The sequence below is a fragment of the Jaculus jaculus genome, chromosome 9, assembly GCF_020740685.1.
Source record: "Jaculus jaculus isolate mJacJac1 chromosome 9, mJacJac1.mat.Y.cur, whole genome shotgun sequence".
NCBI lineage: Eukaryota > Metazoa > Chordata > Mammalia > Rodentia > Dipodidae > Jaculus > Jaculus jaculus.
Genome location: NC_059110.1, coordinates 115,670,465 through 115,697,640, shown reverse-complemented (window position 1 = coordinate 115,697,640; position 27,176 = coordinate 115,670,465). Strand labels below are relative to the sequence as shown.

The 27,176-nt window shown below is 46.9% G+C and overlaps 1 protein-coding gene across 2 annotated transcripts in view; it reads right to left on the bottom strand.

Annotated features, from left to right (window-relative positions):
• Map3k14 (mitogen-activated protein kinase kinase kinase 14) overlaps positions 1–26,407 on the bottom strand; it is a 65,728-nt gene extending 39,321 nt beyond the window's left edge. For both annotated transcript variants that reach the window (XM_004655326.2, XM_045159732.1), the window contains exon 1: positions 26,294–26,407. The gene's annotated coding sequence lies outside the window, so the exon portion shown is untranslated. The remainder of the gene's footprint in view (positions 1–26,293) is intronic.
• Positions 26,408–27,176: the final 769 nt, after the last annotated feature.

Sequence of the window (27,176 nt, the reverse complement as noted above, 5' to 3'; positions counted from 1 at the left end):
GGTAAGGCGTCAGAGAGTCCTGCCCTCTTGCAGAGCACCTCAGGACTTGGGCATCTATGGGCCTACTGGGTGCAGGGCCCCTATGTTGGATGTGGTGGGAAACACTGAAGAAGATGCCAGTCCCTGGAGGGGCTGACAGTCTGCTGGGAAAAGAGACAAGGAATGAGAGAGGTACAAATACAGGAGTGCAAGGACAGAAATGTGCTCAGAGCAGAGGCAACGGGGACGCGTGGCGCGCAACCAGGCTAGCTGGGGCAGTTGGAAAGGGCTTTCTAAAGGAGGGGGTGCCTGTGAGTCTCAAGGATAAGCAAGAATTGTCCAAGGAGAGGGGACTGGGAGGGGGAAAAAGGAAGATGGTGGGAGGGGATTATGACCATGGTATATTGTTCATGTTTATGGAAGTTGCCAATAAAGTTAAAAGAAATAATTGTCCAAGGAAAAGGAGAGGATACTCTGGGTGAGGGGCCTGGGGTGAGGGAGAGCAAATGGTAAGTCCAGAGGTGAGTGTGTAGGAATCACAAGTGCCCTGAAGTTGCTGGTGGGTGAACTTAAGACCAGCAGCTAGAGCAGATGAGACAGACGGTGCGACTCAGGCACCAGCTCAAGGAAATGAAGTGGGTCTTTTTTTTTTTTTTTTTTGCTTTTCGAAGTAGGGTCTCACTCTAGTCCAGGCTGACCTGGAATTCACTGTGTAATCTCAGAGTGGCCTCAAACTCCTGTGATCATCCTACCTCTGCCTCCCAAGTGCTGGGATTAAAGACAGGCGCCATCACGCCCGACTGGAAATGGGTCCTTTTGCACACCACGGCTTCACACTCAGAAGAGTGAGCTGGGTATAGTTCTGCATTCCTTCACATTCTTAGGGTCGGAGTTTCAGACAAGGAATCTGCGGGGGAGAGCCACACAATGGATGCTGGGCGTGACGTGAAAAGCCTGTCACTGATATACTGCACAGGGCTGCGGAAGGCTTGCTGGGTTCTTGCTCCGGGGTGGGGAGAGTGGGGGACAAGTGATCACCGGGAACGAGGGGGCCTCGCTGGGGCAGGTACCTGGGCACTCTTCCTAAACAAGGAATATTAAAACTGCCTCTCTGGCCAGCTCGAAGCCCGCTTCCCTGGAGAGCGATTTCTGCATATGCATTTTCCCACTAAGGAGGATATGAAATGTGAAGGTTCATTAATTATTAAAATCTTATAGATCCATTACAAAAAAAAAAAAAGGACACCTGTCATACCCACAACTATGCAGTTTCTCTGCCAATCCCACAGGTCCACCGGCAGAGTCAATACAATCTGTGGGATAAAAACTACAACAGCCCAGCTGCCACTGCAAGCCTGGCAACACTGGCTGGCTCCGGGTCTGCGAAACACCAGTGTCTCGGAGGCCACCTGGGATGCTAAGGGCCATCACGTCACACCTATCTATTCTACTAGCCTAGGCCTCCCTGACCTCTGCTGTCCCCACTGGCTGAGCTCATCCTAAAACATCATGTCCTTTAGACAGCCTTAGGCTCAAAGCTATCTGTTGGCTCTGCACTGCTTATGGGCCCGGTCCCAAGTCTGTGGTCTATAATCTATCTGACCACCATTTCCCTAAACATAGGCCTGGGCTCTGGCTGGCCTCTCTCTCTCCACAATTTTCTAACTACTAAGTCTGCAGGTCTCCTGGTGGGCTACCTTCTTGTGTGGGCTGCCTGGCACCTGCTGCCTATCCTACCCAAGCTCAGCTTAGGTTTGTCCACTTCCAGGCTCTGCCTCCTTTCCTAACCACCCACAGCACTTGCCAATCTCTCTCCTCACATGTAGCCCTGGGTCACACCCTCACGCCCTTTTAGTCATCAAATGAAACAATGCAGCTGAAAGCGACTGAGACAGTACACATTGTAGCAAGAGACCACAGCATGTGCGCGGCCTTCAGCGCCGCAATCCGTGTGTGAAACAAACAGACATAGAGAAAAAGACGCACCGCCGCAGATGTTTGGAGTGTTTCTGCAATAACGAAAGCATGGTACCGAATTATCTAATTACAGGGAAATGTCTATTAAATAAATCACAGCACGTCCATTAAAATGTTTACAAATAAATTTTGACAATATGAAGAAATCTTACAGGATATAATGTTAAAGAAAAAGGATATAGGGCTGGAGAGATGGCTTAGCGGTTAAGCGCTTGCCTGTGAAGCCTACGGACCCTGGTTCGAGGCTCGATTCCCTAGGACCCACGTTAACTAGCTGCACAAGGGGGTGCATACGTCTGGAGTTCGTTTGCAGTGGCTGGATACCCTGGAGTGCCCATTCTCTCTCTCTAACTGCCTCCTTTTCTGTCACTCTCAAATAAATAAATAAAAATAAGCAAAAAAAAGAAAGAAAGAAAAAGGATGGAGGGCTGGAAAGATGGCTTAGCAGTTAAGGCGCTTGCCGGCAAAGCCAATGGATCTGGGTTCAATTCTCCAGTACCCACGTAAAGCCAGATGCACAGGGGACACATTCATCTGGAATTCATTTGCAGTGGCTAGAGGCCCTGGTACACCCATTCTCACCCACCTCCCATCTCTCTCTCAAGTAATTAAATAAAAATAAATAAAAAATATTTAAAAAGAAAAAAGTAGTTTTAAAAGGGGGAGGGGGAAGCTGGATGTGGTGATGCATGCCTTTAATCCCAGCACTCAGGAGGCAGAGGTAGGAGGATCGTGGTGAGTTCGAGGTCACCCTGAGACTACATAGTGAATTCCAGGTCGACCTGGACCAGAGTGAGACCCTACCTCAAAAAAACAAAAACAAGGGGTGGGGGAAGAATATGGAAACTATGAGCCTAAACAGCACCTGTCTCTGTAGTGTTTTGATTGATAAAAACACAGACTTCTGCGGGGGGGTGGGAGAGGTGTGCACACCTTTAATCCAAACACTTGGGAGGCCAAGTTAAGAAGACCGCAGTGAGTTTGGGGCCAGCCTGAGACTACTCAGTACATTACAGGCCAGGCTGGGCTAGAGTGAGACCCTGCCTCATTAAAACAAAACAAACAAAGCAAAGCAAAACACAGACTTCTAAACTGGATGACAGGGGCTAAGAAGATGGTTCAGCGGTGTTAGAAGCTTGCTTGCACCCCGGCCAGCCTGGTCTTATTCCGCAGCACCCATGTGGAGTGAGATGTGAAAACTGGTGCATGCATCTGGAGTTTGTTTGCAGTGACAGGAGGCCCTGGCATGGCCATGTGTGCGCCTCTCTCTCTCAAACAAATGAGTAACTCACTGGCTGGCCAGCATGACTGAAAAACATAATAGTTCTGGGTTCAGGAAATAAAATGGAGCAACAGGACACTTGAGGTTCTCCTCTGGCCTTTGTGTGTGTGGACATGCAGCGTGAACACCTGTGCACACATGTGCATACACCATATATACACATACTGCACACATGCAAAAAAATCATTACAGTGGGAACAGTGGCTCACATCTGTAAGGTCTGCTTGGGTAGCAGAGCCAGAACAATTTCAAACTTGAGACCAGCCTGGTGACACCCTATCTTAAAACAAAACAAACTGCCTGCGAAGCCTAAGGACCCAGGTTCGACTCCCCAGAACCCAGCTAAGCCAGATGCACATGGAGACACATGCATCTGGAGTTCGTCTGTACTGGGAGGAGACTGGTGCACCCATTCTCTCTCTCTCTCAAATAAATAAATAAAAATTTTAAAAGTCATGTCAAGTAATCTGGGGTACTTGTCTCTTTCTTGGAGCTTTCTCTGATTTCTGGGGGTGTTAATCAGAGGCTTATTATCAAGGAATGGGTGTCCCACCCGTCCTTATAGCTGGCACGGAGAAAGGGAAAAAAAAAACAACTAAGAATCCCAAACACCTACCAGTCACAGCAAAGTCTCTCCTTGGTGGTGGCTTCATGGATTGTTTAGTATTTAAAAATGCTAATTCCTGGGCTGGAGAGATGGCTTAGAGGTTAAGTGCTTGCCTGTGAAGCCTAAAGACCCTGGTTTGACACTTGATTCCCCAGGACCCACATTAGCTAGATGCACAAGGGGGCGCACGCATCTGGAGTTTGTTTGCAGTGGCTGGAGGCCCTGGCGTGCCCATTCTCTCTCTCTCTCTCTTTTTCTCTCTCTGCCTTTCTCTCTGTCTGTCACTCTCAAATAATAAATTAATTAAAATGGACAAAAAGTAAATTAAAAAACACTAATTCCTAATAGTTTTCAAATTTTAATTTTTTTCAGTAAATTAGTGTTTTCAACTGGTTGGAAAAACAACAAACAGAAAGGATAGACCACAAGAAGCTTATTCCCTTCCCACCCTTCCCCCATTCCTTGGAGGGGATCCCCACTACCAGTTTCTTATCTATCCCTCCAAAGGTGTTCTCTGCAGAGTATGACTTTTATAATGAAAACAAGTTATGGCTGAAAAACTCTCTCTTGGGATGGGACAAGATTTGAGGAGGCATGTTTATGAGTGAGACTTGCTGAATCTGGGACGGCCCACGTCCCCCCAACGCTCACGGTGAAGGAGCAGCGTAACTAGAGCTCCTGGCAGCTGGGCCACCTGAACAGGAGGAGGGCGATTTGAGCTCGTCCCTCTGGTTTTGGTTTCCATTTCATTCCCTTTCATTCTCTCCCTGGGGACTGTAGGTTATCAGCTATGACTCAAGGAGTAAGAGGCGATAGGCACCCTCCCCTGCTCTTATTTACAATCTACCCAAGAAGATCGCATGCAGTGGCCACAGGCCATGCTCCTGCTGAATGCCAGGGATGCTCCTGGGCACAAGCGGGCCCATAAAGAATGGAAAGCATGGCAGACAGGACCAGAGAGAAAAACTACTGGCCCCTCATCTACTGTTGAGTAAAAGCGGGGGGGTGGGGGTGGCACTGGAAAGCTGCTTCCCATCCTGGAAGCCCAAGTGAGACCAAGTCTTTCTGGCCAACCTCTTATGACAGTTTGAATGTATGTCCCCACATTGACTCAGGTGTTGACATTCAACTTGGAATGGGATTCTGGCTGCCTGGCTGACAGAGGTGTCAGTGGGGGTGGATACAGGAGTCCAGCCCTAAGGATCAGTAGAGGCGGATCTGAATACCAGTCCAAAGGTGTCCAGAGGGGTGTGAGCTCTGGGGTTCCTACTTGCTGCTGGTTTGTGTTGCGTTTTTAAATATACATATATTATTTATTATTATTATTATGTGACAGAGAGAAAGAGGGAGAGAAATAAAGAGAGAGAGAGAATGGGTGCTTCCAGGGCCTCCAGCTGCTGCAAAAGAACTCCAGACCCATGTGCCACCTTGTGCATCTGGCTAATGTGGGGCCTGTGAAATCAAACCCGGGTCCTTTGGCTTTACAGACAAATGCCTTAACCACTAAGCCATCCCTCCAGCCCTGTGTTGCTGCTTTTTGATGTTTGCTGGTTGGTTTTTCTTCTCTCTGCTTGGATGTATGCAAGCAGCTTCACAACAGACAGAACTTCACTGGATCTGTGAGCTTGAAAGAAATCCCTCCCTCCCCTAAACTATGCCTGGTTTGGATGTTCATCCCAGCAACATGGAGTTGTCTACAACACCTCTCTTACCTTCTTTAAAAAAAAATATATTATAACCTCCTCCATGTAGACCAGCTGACAGAAAGCTGGAATTCTGCATGCAGTTCAATGGGAGAGAGAGAAATTACCAGTGAAGATACTCAACAGTGGACACTGCAAGCCTTATATTTGGCCAAACAGGCCAAATGAGCCAACGGGTTCAATAGTGGCACGTCTGCCATGGTAAAATCCAACTGCCCTCTAATTGGACTGGAGGCCCGCTCCATGGGAGGGAATATATCCCTGATACTAAAAACCTAAAAATGGGGTAGTCATGAGCCCTAGAGGTGTAACATCTGCTGCTATCTGGCTAAATGTATATACTATGCTCATCAAACTGCCCAGTAAGCACTTCTCTTAATGTTCATACCCTTATATTAACGCTACTCACACTTTTGGTAGAGAATCTTCTCTTTTCAGATGGCAGTGACCTTGGGATGACTCAGAAGGCATCATGGTGCTGGGAAGAAGTGACAGGAGTGCTCAGCACTGCAATATCTCTATTACACCTTCCAAGGCTCAGGGTCCATTGCAGAAGAGGTGGCAGAAAGAATGTAAGAGCCAAAGGAAGGGTAGGACTCCTTACAATGTGCTCCCCCCAGACACAAAATGGCCTGGATATCCATGACCTCACGGGGCCTGACACTACCTACACAAGACCATCATAATATGAGGAAAAGATCATGACATTAAATAAAAGCCTGACTGAGAGGGGGAGGGAATATAATGGAGAATGGAGTTTCAAAGGGGAAAGTGGGGGAAGGGAGGGTATTACCATGGGATATTGTTTACAATCATGGAAGTTGCTAATAAAAAAAATTAAAAATTAGAAAAAGATTATTCACCTCTAAAAAAAATTATTTATTTCTTTGAGAGAGAGACAGAAAGAAGCAGACAGTGGGGAAGGAAGGAAGGGAGGGGGGAGGGAAGAAAGGAAGGAGGGAGAGAAAGAATGAGGGGGAGACCCAAGGACCTCCAACCACTGCAAATGGAAGTACAGATGCATGCACCACTTTGTACATCTGGCTTTATGTGGGTACTGGGGAATCAAACCCAGGCTATCAGGCTTTGCAAACAAGTGCCTTTAACTGCTGAGCTATCTCTCTCTAGTTGCTCTTTTACCTTCTTTATATATAATCTCTGATACTATTTTTCTGTAAAAAGAAAATTGATTTTTTTCCAAGTACAATGTAGTTATTCACAATGTAAGTGGCCAGGCATACTGGTCCACTTCTGTGAATTTGAGGCTAGCCTGGGCTATATAGCAAGCTTCTGTCTCAACATACCCCCACAAAAAAAGAAAGAAAGAAAAAACCTTATACCATAAAAAGCAATCTGTAGAATTCCCTCCTACCTACAACATAAGAAACAAGTTTGGTGTAAATCCTTGTTATTCCATTACTAAACATATACAAGCATATTTTATGTCTTTTTTGTTTTTTTTACCAGGTAGGGTCTCACTCTAGCTAGGGCTGACCTGGAATTCACTCTGTAGCCTCAGGGTGGCCTCGGGCTCACAATGATCCTCCTGCCTCTGCTTACCGAGTGCTGGGATTAAAGGCGTGCACCACCACACTCAGTTTACAAGCACATTTTAGAGGAACATACTATTCCATAAATTCTACCTTTTACTTATGGACACTTTCCTTTCAGCTTACAAGGATCTATTTTGTTATTCTTAGTGGCTCCCTAAGATTCAATGGTACAATCGTTCACCCATCTCTTTTTGTTTTCCGGTTTTGCTTTTTAAGGTAGGGTCTCACTGTAGCCCAGGCTGACTTAGAATTCACTATGTAGTCTCAGGATAGCCTTGAACTCACAGCAATCCTACTACCTCAGCCTCCAAAGTGCTGGGATTAAAGGTGTATGCCACCACGCCCAGCCCCATCGCTTCTATGAATAGATTTTCTTTCATTTAGGAGTAATACTGAAAAAGTCAAATCTTCCTTACTTTTTTTTTGTACAGTTGGGAAAGTAATTCTAGGTGGTAAATTGTTGGAATTAAAATTTCTGGGCGATTCTTTTGCTAGTGGGTACTCTTTTTTCTCCCATGGAGTAGGTATCATGAGACAGGGCTCCCACATATACTAAAGGTCTATCCTTGTCCTCAAGCAGCAGGGGAGAAAATGGATAGGTGGCTTCTTTAAAAGTTATTTAGAGCCGGGCATGATGGCGCACGCCTTTAATCCCAGCTCTTGTGAGGCAGAGGTAGGAGGATCGCCATGAGTTTGAGGCCACCCTGAGACTACATAGTAAATTCCAGGTCAGCCTGGGCTAGAGTGAGACCCTACCTCGAAAAAGAAAAAAAAAAAAATCATTTATAGCTGGGTGTGGTGGCACATGCCTTTAATCCCAGCACTCAGGAGGCAGAGGTAGGAGGATCACCGTGAGTTCGAGGCCACCCTGAGACTACATAGTAAATTCCAGGTCAGCCTGGGCCAGAGTGAGACCCTACCTCAAACAAACAAAACAAAAAATCATTTATTATATACTTATTTAAATGACAAGGGAATCCCAACACTTATTTCAACATATCATTTACTGACCCTGGGGGTTGGCTATGCAGCCACAAACAAGATGCAAGAGCCACATGCAAATCGCAGGCCTTCAACCCTGGTATGCAACTGTGCAGTTTCACTTAATCTGAGACGCGGTATGACACCTGCAAAACAGGCATCCTCGAACTACAGAACAGAATTTTACTGGATGATTCCTATAACAAGGTTTAACTTGTAAAATTCCATGCCTGGCATGCACTGCATACTCCCTGAATGTTAGTGAGACCTCCAGAGAGACGGAAGCTGTCACAGCTTAGCAGCCCTTTCCTGGGCTGGAAGCTCAAGATGCTTGAAAGTCCTTGCCTACGGAGGCTCATATCCGCCCCTCAGCTTCTAGCCCAGAGCTCTACTATCGGAAAGAAAGTCTGCAACCCGGGCATTTGGTGCAAGCCTTTAATCCCAGCACTCAGGAGGCTGAGGCCAGCCTGGGGCTACAGAGTGAGTTCCAGATCAACCTAGGCTAGGGTGAGATCCTACCTTGAGTTGGAGGAGGTACAAAAAGAAAGAAAATCTGGAACACTGTCAAAGGAGGAGGAAGAGAATCCTGAGAGCTGGCAGGCAGAGCAGTCGGCAAGTCCGCCCCCCCCCCCCCCCCCCCCCCCCCCCCCCCCCCCGCCCAGGATGGCTTTGCTAAGCTCTCTGGATGCAGCTCTGGCCTCCATCTCTACTGGTCATGTCTCGGCAAGAAATGGACTGGGCAGTGACCTGATAGTGCACAATTCCTGCCTGAAGAGCTGAAATTAGTTGCTCTGTTGTTATCTTTGGGTGTTTTCAATCTTTCTTTCCATTTGCATACACACAATTATGTGCTCACTCATGCTAATCAAATATTTACATAAATTATATATGTAAACCCAAATTAATGATGGTAATGATTATTGCTTCCTGGATATTCTGTAATGTATGCATTATTTCTTAACTCCTTACAACTATGTGAGCAAAGGACTAATATTATGCCATTAATTTTTTTATGAGTTCACTTATTGACTTAAGATAAGGTCTAGCTATGATCCCAGGCTGGCCTCTGCTTCGTGAGTCTTCTGTTTCTGCCTCCCAAGGGTTGGGATTACAAGTGTGTGCCACCATGCCTGGCAACACATACATATTTTACGTGTGCGTGTGTGTGTGTGTCACAGTGTATGCACATATATGTACCCATGAAGCACCTGATGTGTTCATCTGCTGTGGGGTATGCTTATCAAAGCCCATGCCCAGTCATGTCACTGAATCCCCTTTCTTTTTTTAATTTTTTAAAATATATTTTATTTATTTATTTATTTATTTATTTATTTATTTATTTATTTATTTATTTGAGAGAGAAACAGGTAAAGAGTAAGACAGCGAGAGAGAATGGGCGCAGCAGGGCCTCCAGTCACTGCAAACGAACTCCAGACGCACGCGCCCCCTTGTGCATTTGGCTTACGTGGGTCCTGAGGAACTGAACCTGGGTCCTTTGGCTTTGCAGGCAATGCCTTAGTCACTAAGCCATCTCTCCAGCCTACCCCCCCCCATTCCAATAAGCTAAACTTTTTTTTCCTTTTAAAGTTTTTATTTTTATTTGTTAGCGACTAAGAGAGACAGAGAGAGAGAGAATGGGCACACCAGGGCCTCTAGCCACTGCAAACGAACTCGAGATGCATGCTCTACCATGTGCACCTGGCTGACACGGGACCTGGAGACTTGAACCTGGGTCTTTAGGCTTTGCAGGCAAGCCCCTTAACTGCTAAGCCATCTTCCAGCGCCAATAAGCTAAACTTTCAAAAGTGGCACTCCAACACAGAATCTGTCATGAGCCACAGATGTGTTAGTGAGAAGCCTAGGGACGGACCCAGGAGAAAGCACCCTAATGAGAAAGCATGAGCGGACAGCCTGTGTTCTGGAGAAAGGGGCTAGGCTCCAAGCTGGACTTGAGGCAGGTCCGTGTCCTGAGCTCAGCCAGTGGCACCGAATCTGTAAGAATGTTCAAATCTGCCATTCCTTTTACAAAGTCTGGCTTTAGGCTCCTCAAGTCGATGCTGCTGTTCTTCTGTAACAGCCTTAAGCACCAGCCGCCACCGTCACATATAGTTATTACCGGTTCTACAGGCCTGATAAACATCTTTCCAAAATATTTTTATTTATTTATTTGATAGATAGAAAGACAGTGACTATGGGTGCACCAGGGCCTTCTGCCTCTGCAAACGAATTCCAGGCACACGTGCCACTTTGTGCATCTGGCTTTATGTGGGTACTAAGGAGCTGAACCCGGCCCACCAGGCTTTCAGGCTTTATAAGCAAGGGCCTTCAACTGATGAGTCAGCTCTCCAGGCCCTGATAAGCATCAGAATTCAACTTACAACTTTTTTGTCAAGTAAAAAGGATGTCATAGGGAGCAGCTCTGGTCCAGAGACCAATATGAGAGTGGAACTCATGGGCACTGGGAGGAAGAGAAGTGCTGAGAAAAAAACAACTGCATATATACTCACATTGTACAAGCAGCAGCAAGAAGAGTTTATGTATGTTATGAAAAAAAATTCAAATGTCATTGAACTCTACAGATTGGGATATTTGGTATCAGTGAACGTTCTCAGGAAGTGAGGACTGAAATGTCTATCATTCAACAAAGACTATAGTGCTGCCCATTGTCCTCAAAACTAAATCCTTTCCTCCTGTTTGTCCTTTGAGGCAGGATCTAGCAATGTAACTCTTGGCTGGTCCTGAACTCATAATCTTCCTGCCTCAGCCTCCTAAGTGCTGGGATTAGAAGTGTGAGCCACCATGCCTGGCTGAAAGCAGTTTCTCTGATAAATCAAAATGCACTTCATGGTCTTTCCAAGCCCTGAGGTCATCAATGTGAGCAACACTTCAGTGGTGAAAAACAATGCTGGTGAAATATCAACAGTGCCCTCCTTTCTGGGTTTGTAAATCTGATTTTCATAAGTGGGATTGGCTTGAGGCTTGTAGTAAATTGAAGACAGGTTCAGGCTTCCCATAAGGGAGGAGGATTCAAGTTCATTATAGTCACTGGTGACTGGTTCTGAAATGGAGGAAGTAGATTGAGGAACTTCAGAATAAACAAGAAACCCAAACAACTTGACTTTCCACAAAAGACTTCCAGTGCATTGTGGGGGGGGGGGAGGCAGGGGGGGGCGAATGGAAGGAAGCACATGGTCCACTCTACTCTTGCTGTGGAACCTGACCATGACCTACTTTCAGATGCTGCCCTACATACTCTTTGACAAGTTGTCCTGAGTGACCATGTAAGGATATGAGTGGCAGGGATGTATCTGATACACCAGTTTTCACTAAGGGGTCATGGGCTGTATCTCTGCTCTCTCCTGGAGAGAGGAAAGGGTTTGGGTCAGAGTACCCCATGTCCTCAGGAGAATCTCAGACTGGGAAACAGCCTGTGGCTCTCATCTCATTCTGACCAGCAGGGCCTAGCAGGGGGACTGTAGATGTGTCTTGCATTTTCTTCTTCTTTTTTTTTCTATTTTTTAAAAAATTTTTATTAACATTTTCCATAAATATAAAATATATCCCATGGTAATTCCCTCCCTCCCCACCCCCACACTTTCCCATTTGAAATTCCATTCTCCATCATATTACCTCCCCATTACAATCATTGTAATTACATATATACAATATCAACCTATTAAGTATCCTCCTCCCTTCCTTTCTCTACCCTTTATGTCTCCTTTTTAACTTACTGGCCTCTGCTACTAAGTATTTTCATTCTCACGCAGAAGCCCAATCATCTGTAGCTAGGATCCACACATGAGAGAGAACATGTGGTGCTTGGCTTTCTGGGCCTGGGTTACCTCACTTAGTATAATACTTTCCAGGTCCATCCATTTTTCTGCAAATTTCATAACTTCACTTTTCTTTACCGCTGAGTAGAACTCCATTGTATAAATGTGCCACATCTTCATTATCCACTCATCTGTTGAGGGACATCTAGGCTGCTTCCATTTCCCAGCTATTATAAATTGGGCAGCAATAAACATGGTTGAGCATGTACTTCTAAGGAAATGAGATGAGTCCTTTGGATATATGCCTAGGAGTGCTATAGCTGGGTCATATGGTAGATCAATCTTTAGCTGTTTTAGGAACCTCCACACTGTTTTCCACAATGGCTGGACCAGATTGCATTCCCACCAGCAGTGTAGAAGGGTTCCTTTTTTTCCACATCCCCGCCAACATTTATGATCATTTGTTTTCATGATGGTGGCCCATCTGACAGGAGTGAGATGGAATCTCAATGTAGTTTTAATCTGCATTTCCCTGATGACTAGTGACGTAGAACATTTTTTTAGATGCTTATATGCCATTCGTATTTCTTCCTTTGAGAACTCTCTATTTAGCTCCATAGCCCATTTTTTGATTGGCTTGTTTGATTCCTTATTATTTAACTTTTTGAGTTCTTTGTATATCCTAGATATTAATCCTCTATCAGATATATAGCTGGCGAAGATTTTTTCCCATTCTGTAGGTTGCCTCTTTGCTTTTTTCACTGTGTCATTTGCAGTGCAAAATCTTTGTAATTTCATGAGGTCCCAGTGATTAATCTGTGGTTTTATTGCCTGAGCAATTAGGGTTGTATTCAGAAAGTCTTTGCCAAGACCAATATGTTGAAGGGTTTCCCCTACTTTTTCCTCTAGCAGTTTCAGAGTTTCAGGTCTGATGTTAAGGTCTTTAATCCATTTGGACTTAATTCTTGTGCATGGCAAGAGAGAAGAATCTATTTTCATCCTTCTGCAGATATATATCCAGTTTTCAAAACACCATTTGCTGAAGAGGCTGTCTCTTCCCCAATAAGTATTTTTGGCATTTTTATCGAATATCAGGTGGCTATAGCTACTTAGGCTTACATCTGGGTTCTCTATTCTGTTCCACTGATCTACATGTCTGTTTTTCTTCTTCTTTTATTATTACTATTTAAAAATTTTATTTATCCATTTTGAGAGAGAGAGAATGACAGAGAGAGGCAAATAGAGAGAGAAAATGGGTACACCAGGGCATCCAGCCACTGTAAATGAACTCCAAATACATGCACCACCATGTGCATTTGGCTTATGTGGGTACTGAGGAATTGAACCTGAGTCCTTAGGCTTGGCAGGCAAGCACCTTAACCATTGAGCCACCTCTTCAGCCCCTTCTTTTTATTTATGTCTTTGACAGAGAGAAAGAGAGGGGGAGAGAAAGAGACAAAATGGGCACGCTAGGGCCTCCAGCCACTGCAAAAGAACTCCAGACACATGTGCCACCTTGTGCACCTGGCTAATGTGGGACAACCTGGGTCTTTTGACTTTGCAGGCAAATACCTTAACTGCTAAGCCATCCCTCTAGCCCCTTCTTTTTATTTCTTAAGGGGGTTATTATTGTTTTACTGCTTGTCTGTTTGTTTATTATTTATTTATTTATTGGTCTTTTTCAAGGCACTGTCTCACTGTAGCTCAGGCTGGCCTCGAACTGACAAGTGATTCTCCTACCTCAGCCTCCCAAGTGCTGGGATTAAAAGGGATGAACCACCATGCCTGGTTTGTTTCCTTTATTTTTTTAAGCCTCCTTGTTGTTGTTTGTGTGCCTATGTGTGGGGCAGGAAGGGGTGTGTGCGCATGCCCAGGCGTGCATGTGGAGGTCAGAGGACAACCTCTAGGTCCCGATGTTTTTCTACCTTCTTTGAGACAGGGTAGTGTCTGCCTCTTGCTACTAAAAGCATGATAGTCTAGCCGCCACTCCTTCACCCCCTCCCCCAAAAGATTCTAATTCTCTCCTGCCTCTGCCTCCCATTGTCACAGGCACACTGGGAATCACAGATGCATGTGCCACTTTGTGTCCGGCTTTTCTTTTCTTTTTTTTTTTTTTTTTTTTTTGGTTTTTCAAAGGACAGTCTCACTGTAGCCCAGGCTGACCTGGAATTCACTATCTAGTCTCAGGGTTGCCTTGAACTCATGGTGATCCTCCTACCTCTGCCTCCAAAGTGCTAGGATTAAAGGCGTGCACCACCACACCTGGCCATGTGCCCAGCCTTTTATGGACACCGGGGAATGGAATTCCGGCCAGCAGACTCTACAAACAAGCACCTTTAACCACTGAGCCATCTCCCTGCCCCATATCTTGCAATCTTGCACTATCATTCAAGAACAAACACCTATCCTACCCAGCGGCCTCCACATTCCAAGTGCTGGAGTGGCCAGTGGGAATATGACAATGACCAAGACCGATAAGAACTTTCCTTGTTCAGATGACCCAGAAAGGCCATCTTGGAATGCTGACCCTTGTCAAAAGGCCAGCCATGGGTCAGGCCTTGGACCATCTGCCTACGATTCATGTCTGAGGGACGCCAAGCACTGTGTGCTTCTGTGTAAACCATGCTTGAGCATGTTTCCACTACTGTGCCTTCACTTTTGAACATGCATGCCTGTGCCCTGGAGGGCTGAAGTTTCCAGATTGTTATCAGGCTCCTATTCCAAACTGACACACAGAACATGGCCCATGGATGAGAGAAATACTGAGGCATTCCTGCCCAGATACCTGCAGGTGATAAGGGATGTGTGGGGGGGGTTCCTCCTGCCAGGGAATTCTGTGTGAACACAGCAGTGTACACTGGCTCTAGCTGTGTTGTGTCTCCTTCCCTCCACGGTGAGCTCCTTCAGGGAAGTACCTCAGCTCCACTTGTTATTTTTATTATTTTTATTTGAGAGAGAGAGGTAAATAGAGAGAATGGGAACACCAGGGCCTCCAACTACTGTAAATGAACTCCAAACACATGCGCCACCTTTTGCATCTAGCTTTACTTGGGTATTGGGGAAATGAACCAGGGTCCTTTGGCTTTGCAGGCAAGCACCTTAACCGCCAACCCATCTCTGCAGCTCTCTACCTACTTTTCTAAAAATATTTTTATTTTTATTTATTTATTTATTTGACAAAGAAAGAGGGAGAGAGAATGGGAGCGCCAGGGCCTCCATCCACTGCAAATGAACTCCAGGCACGTGTGTCCCCTTCTGCATCTGGCTTATGTGGGCCTGGGGAGTTGAACCTGGGTCCTTTGGCTTTGCAGGCAAACGCCTTAGCTGCTAAGCCATCTCTCCAGCCCTCCATTGTTTGTTTTTTTTTGTTGTTGTTGTTGTTTTGTTTTTTTAACAAATGTTCAACTTACAATGATTTAACAGCCCAGCAAACTGAGAACTGGGTAGAGAGGTGGCTCCAAAGTTAAAGGTGCTTGCTTCCAATAGGCTGACAATATCATAAACATGTATGTACTTAATATAGCTAATGTCATAGCTTACCAGCCGTCATAGATTAACAACACAGCAAGCTAGAGTGGTGGCTGTGACCCCTCGTGATAGTGGGGCTGACAGGGAGCTGTATCTCATTGCCTCTCCCAGTCCTGGAGCATGTATAACTAGCCCAGGAAGAGATCAAATTAAGCCAAAGTCGTTTCTAATGAATGCCTACTGCTTCTGCACCAGAAGGTCCGAAAACCAAGATGCACCATAAACAGTGAGGCGACAGCACCCAGCAGAGCGGGGCTCAGCCGACTCTTGCTTAGCATTCCTTGAGTGGAGCAATATTTGAATCGCCAGGTGTGGGTGGTGGCATGTGCTTATAATCCCAACATTTAGGAGGTGGAGGCAGGAGGAGCACTGCAAGTATGAAGCCAGTTTGGCCTATGTAGTGAGGCCTATGTCAGTCAGGGATACGTAACACTAAAGAAATTAATGAATGCAGGCCACAGGCTCTGAGAGCCTGCCTAGACTAGGACATGTGCGCACGGTGCGTGGCGATCATCTGGCACACTAAGGGGATGCAGTCAGAGGCTGCAGAAAGGGTCACATCACGGTGGTGGCATTCTGACTGTGTCCCAACAAGAAAGGTGAGTCTGCCCATAAACCTCTTCCCGAAATGCTGACCTGGTGACCCATTTATTTCTAATTGAGTAAGAAGAGGAACCTCGGAACTACAGAATATTCACCTGGGCTGATCTGCGTACCTGTGCGACACGGGGGGGCTGGGACACAAACCCCTCAATCCTCTCAAAGCACAGCATCACCACGTGAGACTGCTAGCACGGGCTCAGGGAGCCACACTCACCAGATTAACTCTCCAGGGCAAAGAACTCTCGGGCGATCCTCATTGGCAATCGCATCCTCATTTGATGCTGCCTAAGCCCCTCTTTCCTGCCAAGCCTCCCAGCTACTCCTTATCAATCAGAAGAGTCATTCTGGCTCAGTAAAGGCAAAGGTCAATGTCAGCAGAAGGACGAGCTACAACAGCTCTCGGCTCTTACAGACCACCATCCAGGTATGACCTCATGTTTCGCCCTCAAGGAAGGACCTCTCACGAGAAGCCCAGCAGATCCAGCTGGGATGACTTGGGCTCCTCTGGCTACCTGCAAACCACAGGCAACATGTCACTTTTCTATTTATTTGAGAGAGACAGAGAGAAAGAGGTAGAAAGAGAGAAAAAGAAATAAGAATGAGCACATCACGGGCTGGAGAGATGGCTTAGCAGTTAAGCGCTTGCCTGTGAAGCCTAAGGACCCCGGTTCGAGGCTCGGCTCCCCAGGTCCCACGTTAGCCAGATGCACAAGGGGGCGCACGCGTCTGGAGTTCGTTTGCAGAGGCTGGAAGCCCTGGCGCGCCCATTCTCTCTCTCTCCCTCTATCTGTCTTTCTCTCTGTGTCTGTCGCTCTCAAATAAATAAAAATTAAAAAAAAAAAAAAAGAATGAGCACATCAGGGCTCTTAGCCCTGCTAACAAACTCCAGATGTATGTGTCACACTGTGTATCTGACTTCATACGGTTATTGGGGAATTGAACCCAGGCCGTCAGGCTAACAAGCAAGGACCTTTAACATCTCCCTAGTACCATGCCACTTCTTTAGAGAAAAAGATGCAACTGGGTGTGGTGGCACTTGCCTTTAATCCCAGTACTGAGGCTGAGGGTTGCTCTAAGTTCAAGGCCAGCCTGACAGTACATAGTGAATTCCAGATCAGTCTGGTCTAGAGCGAAACTCTACCTCAAAAAAACTAAAATGGGCGAGCATAGTGGCACATGCCTTTAATCCCAGCACTTGGGAGGCACAGGTAGGAGGATCACCATGAGTTCAAGGCCACTATGAGACTGCACAGTGAATTCCTGGTCAGCCTGAGCTAGAGTGAGACCCTACCTTGAAAAAAAAATGGGGCTGGAGAAATATCATAGCAGTTAAGGCACTTGCCTGCAACGCCTGAGACCTCCTGTTCCAGCCTCCAGGTCCCACGTAGCCAGTCGCAAACTAATGCAAGCCTGCAACGTCGCACATGTGCCACAAGGAGGTGCACACGTCTGGAGTTCATTCACAGCAGCTGAAAGGCCTTGAAATGCCCATTCTCTCTCTCTGCCTCTCTATCAAAAATAAAAGAAAGCCGGGCGTGGTGGCGCACGCCTTTAATCCCAGCACTTGGGAGGCAGAGGTAGGAGGATCGCCGTGAGTTCGAGGCCACCCTGAGACTACATAGTGAATTCCAGGTCAGCCTGGGCTAGAGTGAGACCCTACCTCAAAAAAACAAAAAATAAATAAATAAATAAATAAATAAAATAATATAATATAGGCCAGGCGTGGGCGTGCTGGCGTTTACCTTTAATCCCAGCACTTGGGAGGCAGAGGTAGGAGGATCACCATAAGTTTGAAGCCACCTGAGACTACATAATTAATTCCACGTCAGCCTGGACCAGAGTGAGACCCTACCTCAAAATAAATAAATAAATAAATAAATAAATAAATAAATAAATAAATAAAATAATAATAAAAATTAATAAAATAATAAAAATTTAAAAATGAGCCAGGCATGGTTGCACATGCCTTTAATACCAGCATTTGGGAGGCAGAGGTAGGAGGATTGCTGTGAGTTCAAGGACACCCTGAGAATAGAGTGAATTCCAGGTCAGCCTGGGCTACAGTGAGACCCTGCCCAGCAGGTTTTGAGCCATGTGATCAATTACCATAGTCACTCAATGCCCACTTTGTATAAGACACTGCTTGGAGACTTAGAAAAGTGCCCAGAAGGTACAAACAACCTTTGAGACTTCCAGGTAACCCTGCCCAGAATTGTATGTTGTTATCAACCTTGGCCTCCTTTTGATCACATGAAGATATAAGAGAGCCTGTTTATTTTTTTCTACATAGGTTTTCCAAGCCTAGCAGAGCTTGCAGGAAGGCTGACAGTGACGGATCGGTATGGTGAAACAAAAGGAGGAGTTGGTTAAAAAAAGTAAAATTCCTGAGTTGGAGAGATGGCTTAGCGGTTAAGGCGCTTGCTTGCAAAGCCAAAGGATCTCGGTTCAATTCCCCAGGACTTACGTAAGCCAGATGCACAAAGGGGCACATGCGTCTGGAGTTGGTTTGCAGTGGCTGGAGGCCCTGGCACACCCATTCTCTCTCTCTTCTCTCAAATAAATAAATAAAGATATTTTAAAAAATAAAATAAAATTCCTGCTCCAGGAGAAGCTCCTTTATTCTGTAGCAACAGAACACAGTGAAGTGGCCTCGGGCAACTTTATTCTGCCTTTTGCAAAACAGGGGTACAAATACTAGTGAACATCTCCATTCTGTATTGTTCAATAACTTTTTGGGAGGAGGGGGTTCCGAGGTAGGATCTCACTCTAGCCCAGGCTGACCTGGAATTCACTCTGTATTCTCAGGGTGGCCTTGAACTCACAGTGATCCTCCTACCTCTGCCACCCAAGTACTGGAATTAAAGGTGTGTGCCACCAGGCCTGGCTAATAACTTCTTTTTTAAATGTTATTTATTTGAGAGAGAAAGAGAGAATGGGCATGCCAGGGCCTCTATCCACTGCAGACGATCTCCAGATGCATGCATCACTTTGTGCATCTGGCTTTACATGGGAATCAAACCTGGGTCCTTTGGCTTTCTAGGCAAGTGCCTTGACCACTAAGCCATCTCTCCAACCCAAATAACTCTTTCTTGACAAAGTGGTTGAGGCCCAAGATTATTTAGCTATGCCAGCCCAAAGCATGCCAGAGGGACTGCTGAGATGTGGGTACAGGGCCTGGGGAGGACGCTGTGTCAGGAAACCACAGCACTTGCAAGGGAGAATCTGCTCCTCTGCTGTAGCCCATACAGCCAAGCCCGCCTTGAACACGATCCTGGACATGCTTCTGGGTGCGATGCCAAGTGCACGAGGCCAGGAAGGACACTGAGGGACACGACCTGAGGGATCATGGCTTTAGAGGATGAGGGTCAGCAAAGACTACAGCCACCAGAAACTAGGAGGGAAAGATGGTTGTGGCCATCCCCCATGCATCTTTATCAGACAAAACGTAGACTCTAGAAGGAGAGACAACAGAGGAGATAGTGGGTTTGCGGTCATCCCCAAAGCTTCCAGAAAGCCAGGGTGGAACAGCCTTTCCGATCCCTGGAGCTCTTGAGAGCCTCGGCACAGGTGGCCAGAAGGAAGGCAGAGGTACAAAGGGTTCCCCAAAAGGTCTTCCATACCAAAGTACAGTTTGTATCGCTCTGTTCTGTGCCAAGGGATTTCCCAGCTCTCCAGGGCTGAAGCTCCCCTCCTGCTGCTCTGTCGACTGTCATTGGAAGGGAGCCATTTTCCACCCTCAAGGTGGCTTGACTCAGGAGTACGGTGACACTGCTGACCTGGGCTCTGAGCCCTGTCCACATGACTGGCCAGAGGATGGACCTGTCAGTCAGCAGGGCCCCAGGAGCCTCTCATTGGTTTCCTGCTCTAATCCTAGCCCTTGGGCTGGAATGAGGGTGATCTTTGGCAGAGGGCTCCTCAACAAGGTCTGCTCAGGACTTCCTCTGCAACTGAGCTGGGGAACAAACTGCCTGTCACCTACACCCCTGCATGGGTGACTCACCTTCCAGAGAAAGTGCTCCACTCACCTAAACAAAGCTGATTGGAAAATGACTAAGGCGCCTATCAAATGGGGCAGGCAGTGACTGAACAAGGTCCTGAAGCTCTGCCCTCCCCGCCTGCCTGAGGGCAAGTGCCACTCCAGGCCTGCCACCGCTGCTTTCATTTTCAGCTGAGCTGAGCTCCGCACGGGGCTTGACATCCGGTGATCTATTTTTTCTAAAAACTAGGTTCACTTTAGAAATGACTCTTCGGCCATCAAGACAGCTTCCCCAAGACAAAACAAAATGTTCTTTCAAAGGAATGTCAGCCTGATGGGAGAAGAATTCAAAATCTAAGATGGATTTTTCTTTTCTTGTGAAATCTGAAGAAATATTTGCAAGTTCCCGACTGCAAACCCAGCCAGACCAGGTTGTGGAGATAAACTGACACACAAATGTATGAAGGAAAAAAGAGGAAGGGGATGGAGTGCTGGGTGCTGATGGGAACCATACCCCCAGAGAATCTAAGGTCTCCCAGTCCTCTAAACAAAGACCCAGTCCTTACTGTCTTCCATTCCACAAAGTCTTCTCTTCCTCACCCCAAGGTAATACTGGGACCTGCTTAACCACATGGAGGACACTGGGGAGCCCCTAGACTGGCCCAAACTTTGTTTGGCTCAGAGTCCTGGGAGGCTTGTGGGTATCCCCTACTTAGGGCCACCAACTCTGGGCCTTTTTAGGCTCCTCTGGAGTGTAGCGAAGGCAGAATATAGGTTAAGACTGGGAGGACTTGACAGCCAAACCTTCCTGGATGGAAAAGCAGACCTTGGAGTTCCAACTGAGAAAATGACTCTGGCTGGTCAGGCAGCCTGACTCTTCTTGACATCATCTTATAGAAAACAGGTTTGGTGGCTGGAGAAATGGCTTAGTGGTTAAGGCGCTTTCCTGCTATGCCTAAGAACCCAGGTCCCATTCCCCAGAGCCCATGTAAGCCAGATGCACATGGTGGCGCATGCATCTGGAGTTCATTTGTAGTGGCTTGGAGGCCCTGGCTTGCCCATTCTCTCTCTCTCTCTCTCTCTCTCTCTCTCTCTCTCTCTCTAAAATAAGCAAATAAGTAAAAATAAAAATATTAAAAAGAAAACAGGTTTAGTCAGTCATGTAGTAATTGGCAGTTTGCTACTACTGATATTACTATGAAAACAACGACCAATAACAGTGACTGCCACTGTGCTGGGCCCTGCACACAGACCTCCTCATTTCTTCTGCTTGCAACCTTTTCAACAGATGAGGCACTCCAAACTGAGAAGTTAAGGGGTTTGCCTGAGGGCGCACAGACTGCAGACCCAGATCGACCACAGCAGACAGCCTAAACCTACTGGGCACGGTGGGTGACACCACAGATGGGCTGTCACTCTGGACACATCACTTGACCTCTGTCCTTAGTTTCCATATCCAAAAAATGGGCAGAAGCAAACCTTTTCAGATAACTGGCTATCTATCTTTTAGTCTTTTGTTGTTGTTTTGAAGCAGGGTTTCACTCTAGCCCAGGCTGACTTGGAATTCACTCTCTAGCCCAGGGTGGCCTCAAACTCACAGCAATCCTCCTACCTCAGCCTCCCAAGTGCTTGGCTTAAAGGTGCATGCTACATGCCCAGCAAGGCTTTTATTAATTAACAACCAATATAAATTAATTATTCATTGATTCCTGATGTCAGTTAAAAATTGTTATAATTAGTAGGGCTGGAGAATTAGCATACAGGTTAAGGCACTTGCCTGCAAAGCCAATGGATCTAAGTTCAATTCCTCAGGACCCATGTAAGCCAAATGCATAAGGTGGTACATGTATCTGGAGTTCATTTGCAATGGCTGGAGGCCCTGGCATGCCCATTCTCCCCACCCCCCGCCTCCTTCTCTCTCTCTCTCTCTCAAATAAATAAATAAAAATATTTAAATATATACATATTTCAAAATTGTTATAATTAGTAGATGAATAAAGCTGCTTTCCTGGTTCAATTAGGTTCAAAACTGACATTTTTTTGGAGGGGGGGAAGACCCTTATCATTTCTTCAGCAAATTACTATTATAAAGCAGTAGTAAAGTAGGTGCTGGAGAGATGTCTTAGTGGTTAAAGTGCTTGCCTGGGAAGCCTAAGAACCCAGGTTTGATACCCCAGTCCCCACATAAGCCAGATGTACAAGGTGGTGCATATGTCTGGAGTTCATTTGCAGTGGCTGGTGGCCTGCACACCCATATTCTCTCTCTCTCTCTCTCCATCTCAAATAAATAAATAAATAGATTTAAAAAGCAGAAAAGTATATGTCAAGAAAAGTGGGTTTCCAAGGACTCATGTCCATTTCACTTCAGCTTCATTTTATTTATTGATTTATTTGGAAGCAGAGAGAAAGAGGAAAAGAGAGAATATGGGCACAGCAGAGCCTCTTGCTGCTACAAATAAACTCCAGATGCATGTACCCTTTTGTGCATCTGGCTTCCTCTGGGTACTGGGCAACTGAACCTGGGCCAGTAAGCTTTGCAAATAAGCACTTTTAACTGCTGAGCCATCTCCCCCAGTTTCTAGGCTTCACTTTTCTGATCTTTATCCCAGACTTTCTTCACATAAGTACTATAAAAAAATGCAGACGCTAGAGAAATGCCTCAGCAGTTACGGCGCTTGCCTGCAAAGCCCAACGACCCAGGTTAGATTTCCCCAGTACCCACATAAAGATGCACAAAGTGATGCATGCATCTGAAGTTTGTTTGTATTGGCTGGAGGCCCTGGCATTGTTAATGAGTCCTTGTCAGTGTCTGCATTGTCACTGAGACAGTAAGACAAACCCAGAACTAGGGACCCCACCCCCGCTTCCTGCAGCTGAAATGCTCTCCTGTGCTGCCTGGCCTGGCCTTCCCTTCCTGCTCCGCTTCCAGCCACCTTTCAGTAAGTACCAGCAAGTAGCTGCAGAGCCTCCAGTTTAATGCTTACTCTTTTCCATGATCATGCTCAACCCCATTCCTTGCCCCTATTCAGGATCCTGGTGTGCAGAGCCCAGGAGGGCTGGCTTATCCTTAGAGCTCCCCAAATCCACTCCCCAAACTGTCCTCCCCCAGCCCACTTCACACTGGTGCCATCAAAAGTGCCCAGAATACACAGATGCTTCCAGTTTAACTGACACACTAAAATGGGGCAAACAGGAAGCATCAGACACAACTGCGGTAGTGACTTATTAATCACGAAAGCAGAATTTTAGTTGCATTTTAACCTTTTGCCAGGAAAAAAAAAAAAAAAAAAAAACAGTTTTGAGATGGTGGGAGCCATTGGTAAAAATATGCTGCCTCTACGTGTAGCAAGCTGACTGACTTCTTACTTAGTTTTAAGATTTCTATTTTCTCCCCCAAAATGAACAGCTGTCAAGCCAACCAGGATGAACCTGTCACCTCTTCCTGGGGAATGCGTGCGTGTTGGGAAAGCTCATGTCCAGCAAGAAAGGAAAAAAATAGGAAATGAAAAGTGACCTCACAGGTTAACGTGATGACACAACCCTCTTAAGAGGGGCCAAAAGGCCCAAAGCAAACAAGCCTGGGCTAAACTTTTATCTCCTTCACTACCCTACAGGTGGCTCATCAGCCCCTGGCCAGGGGTGGACCTGTATCACTCACCAAAAACCTCACAATAGTTATCTAGTGCTGAAGAACCAATCAGGGCCAGCCCTCTTCTTGGTCTTCAGTGATACACAAATACTCCGGGCAGATCACAAAGGAGTTAGTGTTCGTCAGGAAAACCAGAATGAGGAACCAAGCCTCCATCTGCTGAGCCTACACGGCACAACCAAACGTTTTTGTTTAACAGATAAAGGTTCATTTGGCAAGGTCTCTGTTTGTGGTACCATTCCCACAAACCCTTAACAGATACCAGAAAACAATCAGAAGATTGCTATCTGATTTCACAAACTGCTACTATATATTTATGTATATTCCTGGGTACTTATTTCTAAAATTAAAGTCACACACGCTTACTTTTATTCTGAGATCTTCTGAGAAATGTATCACAACCTTCCAAATACATTAGGATGCCCCTCCCCTTCTGGTGTTTTGAGGCAGGGTCTTGCTATGTAGAACATGCTGGCCTTGAACTCACAGCAATACTCCTGCCTCAGCCTCCCAAGTGTTAGGATTACAAGTATGTACCACTATACTCAGCTTTAAAGATGTCTTAAAGGTGTTTGAAAAACTCAGAAGTCAGGACTAGAGAGATGGCTTAGTGGTTAAGGTGCTTGCCTACAAAGCTAAAGGATCTTGATTCAATTCCCCAAGACCCACATAAGCCAGATGCACAAGGTGGCACATGCATCTGGAGTTTGTTTGCAGTGGCTGGAAGCCCTGGCACGCCCTTCTCTCCCTCTATGCCTCCTTCATGCTTTCAAATAAATAAGCCGGGTGTGGTGGCGCACACCTTTAATCCCAACACTCGGAGTTCAAGGCCACCCTGAGACTACATAGTGCATTCCAGGTCAGCCTGGGCTAGAGCAAGACCTTACCTTGAAAAAACAAAATAAATAAATAATAAAGTAAAATATTAAAAAAAAATTAAACTCAGAAGTCAGAGCTGGAGAGATGGCTCAGTAGTTAAAGACACTTGTTTGCAAACCCTGACGGCCCAGGTTTAATGCCCCAGTACCCATATATGATGCACAAAGTGGTGCATGTGTCTGGAGTTTGTTTGCAATGGCAGGAGGCCCTTGGCACACCCATGCTCACTCACTCTTTGTGTTTGTCTGCCTCCTTCTCTCTGTCCAAATAAATAATATATTTAAAAAAAAAAACTAAGCCGGGCGTGGTGGCACAGGCCTTTAATCCCAGCACTCGGGAGGCAGAGGTAGGAGGATCGCCATGAGTTCAAGGCCACCCTGAGACTACAGAGTTAATTCCAGGTCAGCCTAGATCAGAGTGAGACCCTACCTCGAAAAACCAAAAAAAAAAAAAAAAAAAAAAAAAAAAAAACCAAAACTCAGAAGTCTGGCATCACTCTAAAGGAATTGACTTTGATATCACTTTGAAAATATCAAGAGAAAATCCAAACACATCCTAAGTAAGGCAAGCACCTTCTAAATATCCTCTTCCATTGAGAACGTAAACACCACACCGAGTTCTCTTATGTGGCCCTGATTGAGGGATGTAGAGAACCCATCCTCATTCCTACCTATGGAATAGGCTCAGACAAGATATGTGTTGCCTCGACCCCACCTGCCTCCCCTTATGAACTGACAATACTATACATCTTACCACACAGAGGTAAGGGGAAAAGGTGCAGGTATAAAGATACTACGTAAGAAACGCATCACTATGTTAAGATTCTATCTCCAATCTTTCAGAAAGATCATGTTTCTAGTCATAGGGTTTTCAAAAATTTTCCTAGAATTAAACTTCAGTGTACTGAGTTCATTGCTCGCGGCCCCACTCTCCTCATTTAATTTCAACTCGCTTTTAGAATCCTTTAGTCATTGGTGTTCATCGTCTACAGGCAACAACAATAATTTTGTCATCCACACCACTGACTGTTGCACCTTTTCTCCATTCGTCTCCTCTTGCCACACTCATCACACTCCTTTTAACCTTAACGTGGAAGAAAAGAATTTCTGAAGTTAACGGGCAACAATGAAGCCCTTGGGAAGGTGGGGATCTCTACGTGGAACCAGTGGCTTCTTTCTACGGGGTACAAGACGACTTCAGCTTCCACTACCACGAGTTTCCAAGATGGGACTGTTAAAGCTAAATAAAACATTTCAAGTCCCCGAGTGGAGCACACAGAATTACAGAGAAGGTCCAGTGTCCGCGAAGGGAGAGGGTACGGCAGGTAGACAGCGCGACTGTCCCCTCGGGGCGCCTTGGGCAGGCTCGGCGCCTTCTCCCATCGCCAGTGGCCCAGGGACGGCTGGAGGAGTTCCCGGCCAGGGCAGGTCGGGAGTGCGCACCTTTGGAAGGACAGCACCCAGGAAGCGGGGTGGAACAGTGCCGGGCCCGTCGCTGGGACAGCTGAGCTCGGTGGCTCCGGGCTGGGGAAGGGGAAGCAGGGCATCCCCGAGCGCGCGTGGCCTGTGGGTGTGCAGCCGGGAGGAGGCGCGGCGCGAGCGGCCGCGGCGCCGGCAGCGCGTGCACCGGTGCGAAAGGGTCAGACCGCGGGCGCCGCCGGGCCGCCCATCCCAACCATGCTGTCGCCCACAGCCAGGCCGCAGCCTGACCCCCGCACCCGCTCCCCGGGGCAGAGGGGCGACGCGTTCCCGCCACTCCCTCGGCGCCCCGCTTTAGGTCTCGGGGTCGCGCCCAGTCACCTACCGGCCGAGCGCCGATCTCCCCAAACAAGCGACTTGTGGCGCGTCGCTGGCCAGCGATCTCCCGCCGCCTGTCGCTGACCGCAGAGCTCGGAGCCCACGGTCGCCCCGCCCCAGGACCGCCCCTGGGACCACGCCCCTCGCCCCCCGGGCTGCCTCTTTGCCGGGCTTCGCGCTTCCTCTCTCGGGCCGCACCGCCCGACGACGGACAGGCTAAGGGGAGATGTCTCATTGGCTAACTGGAGAAGTGGGCGGGGTCAAAGGGGTCGCACTCCCTAGCGATGATTGGCTGTGAGACATGGTTTCCAAATATGGGCACTATTTCCGGCTAAGGTTTCCAGCGATAGCTGGGCGGACTCGCAGACAGAAGGCGTAAGTGGCCACGGGGAGGTTGATGTGTAACCACACATGCGCGTTTAGCTTTTTTTTTTTTTTTTAAACTGTTCGCATTCTTTTAGGGGTTACGAGAGGAAAGGGCTGGTGTGCGCATGCGTGGGCATTCCCAGTTCTGACTTCGGTTACCTTGGAGACGGCAAGGCGCTTCGGGCTCTGAGTCTGGTGTTCTACTTCCTTTCTGCTGGAGGGCGTGGCTCCTTCAGGGGAGCGTAGTGGGGCTAGAAACAGCTTACTGTGTGCTTGGCTCTGCGAGTACCTGAGGCTGGGTTAGGTTACGTGAGGAGCAGACCGGCCTGTGTGTTGGAAGCCAGATTTAAAGCAGTGTGTGGGGCTGGAGAGATGGCTCAGCGGCTAAGGTGCTTGCCTGCGAAGCTTAAGGTCCCAGGTTCGATTCCCCAGGACCACGTAAGCCAGCTGCACAAGGTGGCTCAGTTCGTTTGCATTGGCTAGTGGCCCTGGCGCGCCCATTCTCTCCATCTGCTTCTTTCTGT